At 52.6% G+C, this 2,477-nt stretch overlaps 1 pseudogene; it reads right to left on the bottom strand.

Moving 5' to 3' along the window:
- Positions 1-843: 843 nt before the first annotated feature.
- On the bottom strand, positions 844-1,755 carry LOC120963912 (uncharacterized; annotated as a pseudogene).
- Between the last annotated feature and the right edge of the window lie 722 nt (positions 1,756-2,477).

Genomic DNA, 2,477 nt, shown 5'->3' with positions numbered 1-2,477 from the left:
TTATACGGTCACTAGCTCACCCTGGCTGAGTATGTGTGTGCATGCACGTGTAGGTTGAGCACTTGAGCGTGACCGTGTGTGTTCCGTCGTGTGCTCGGACATGCATGCATTAGGGCGTCACACGCGTTTTTGCGTCCATGTGTACGTGTGACTGTTGCATACACGTAGGGGGAGTACGTGTAGGGGCCACTAAAGGAGCAGTCAAATCACACAGTAAGTTAGATGGAAGAAGCAACCATCATTTCACTCTTCAATGACACGTACGCAATATAAAATGGTTGATATGGAGAGAAAAAGAAAACCACTATATACACTAGCACGAGCCTAAGCTACAAGCCTGCTTGCTTGGGTTGCTCTCTTCACAAGCATAGAACGACGGTGGCCACACTGCTGGTCACATATCCGGCCTGATCCCACAGCTGGGGGAAGGGAACAATGTTCTGCGTAGACGTGGTCGACATCGGCGAGGGAGAAAATCCACAGTCGGTGCGTCCCAATCGGGGGTCACCGCGGTATGGGCTGATGTCGCGTCCCAACTGCCCTTCTAGCTATAGCCCGACGTCCGTTTCAAAAATATTAGTGCATGTCAACAAAAATTATACTAGTATCGCTGTTCCGTTTCGAAAAAAAGCATATAAACTGTTACTTCTTACCCAAAGGATCTTTATATCCAACAGACACAAAATATCCATTCGACTGTTCGAAATTACTTTCACTGTTGATCTGATGTCGAGGTAATTGCTGCATCGCCACCAAAACCCACCATCTCTTAAGCTAAAGTAGACCGAGCTAACCCCTATATTAGCATATTACTAAGATAAACAGAAGGCACTGTAGAATCATTTAGGACGTGATCTTGTCAATCTGAATGTGGAGGGACACCAGCTTAGCCCCAGCCAGCAGCTTGGGCGGAACTATGAAGAAGGTCAGCTCCTGCACGGCGACGTCGTCGGGATCCCTGCTGCTTCTCACCTCCATTTCCACCTTGATGGCGTCGGTCCTGCCTTTGGGCTCCCCCGGCGGGCCGTTCGCCCACAGCTTGGCCACGTAGTGCGGCAGTGGGGACGCCCCCGCTTTGATGCAGACGACCGACACGGTGATAGGCGCGCCGATGTCGAGCACGCCGCCGACCAAGAAAAACGTGTGGCCATCCTCCTCCGCGAACAGCAAGAGCCGTGGCTCCAACAGTGGCACTTGCAGCTGGAGCGCCTTACCGTACTGGATCCTGTGCACGGGCATGGGATGCATGGTGCTGATGTGGTGGGAGAGCACCGGCGGCAGGCCTTCGTAGCCGCAGACGAGCACGGGGTATTTGCAGGGCACGAGCGGACACATGCTCTGGTGATCGACGAGCTTGTGGTAAGTGACGTAGAGCCCACAGCCTTCGTGCGGGGACTCCACCCTCACCGAGGAGAGGACGGCATCCACCGCCGTGTTCCGCACGTCGAAGCCACCACCGCGCTCGCACTTCTGGCACTGCCGCTGGTTCCCGGGGCGCTCGACGCGGTAGTCCGCGCAAGCCAGGTGCCTCCCTTGCACTTCACAAATCAATCGAACAACACATCAATCAAGAAACCCGCACCTTGCTCGATCAGCCGAACGGACGAGGTGTACTCGAACCTGATACACTGGAGGCTTCAAGGGGCGGAGGCACAAGGGGCAGTGGAGCAAGGTGAGGTCCATCAAGACCATAGAGAGCTCCATCGTCGGGTCCTGTTCCGTCTGCATGATCTCGCCCTCCTCGTGCACAACCATCTCTTGCTTTATTAGGCCCGGGGCATTACAAAGCTTTACCGTCACATATTCATACTACTTCAAGGTGCATTAAATCAACACATGCAAGTATCAAAAGGAGAGTCACGGCATGCATGCGTTGTAATTAACGCATCGGTAAACGCAAATTATTGAAATATATCGAGTGCAGTGCTTTGATGTGTTGCGTCAACTCATACAAGACCGAGAAGTTTGATTACTACAACGCCCTCTCGCCTTAACCGCACCTGCCTTTGGTTGCATGACAGGTGGGCCACCGACCTGTTGGGCCCACCTGTCATGGACGCAAAGGCAGGAGCAGTAAGTCAATGAAGCTGCGTCCCTCCCTCGCCCATGAGCATGGTGGCTGGGAGGACTAGGAGAAGCTTTCGTTCGCTACACGCTCTCCCTCCCGTACGCGGTGGACATGCAGCAGTTCAATCGGTGTCAGATGACCAGAAGCATACTGTAGTACTCCTCCATTGCAGTAGTACTCCATCGTTGGCCTTGTTTGAATCCACGGGTTAGAGTTAGTTTGGGTTAGTTTGGACTCAACTAACCCAAAAATATCCAAACAGGAGGGTCAGTTTGGGTTAGATGCATCTAACTCATCCAAAAATTCTAACCCACCCAAGAGGTGCTTACTTGGGTTAGTTCTTCTCAAGACCACTAAAAAACACCTTTTTCTCTCGCTCTTCCCGAGGCATATCCCTCCTCACTTCCTC

This window comes from Aegilops tauschii, chromosome 5 (genome assembly GCF_002575655.3).
Source record: "Aegilops tauschii subsp. strangulata cultivar AL8/78 chromosome 5, Aet v6.0, whole genome shotgun sequence".
NCBI classification, from domain to species: domain Eukaryota; kingdom Viridiplantae; phylum Streptophyta; class Magnoliopsida; order Poales; family Poaceae; genus Aegilops; species Aegilops tauschii.
The sequence above is the reverse complement of the archived record's forward strand: the minus strand, read 5'-3'. Positions and strand labels throughout refer to the sequence as shown.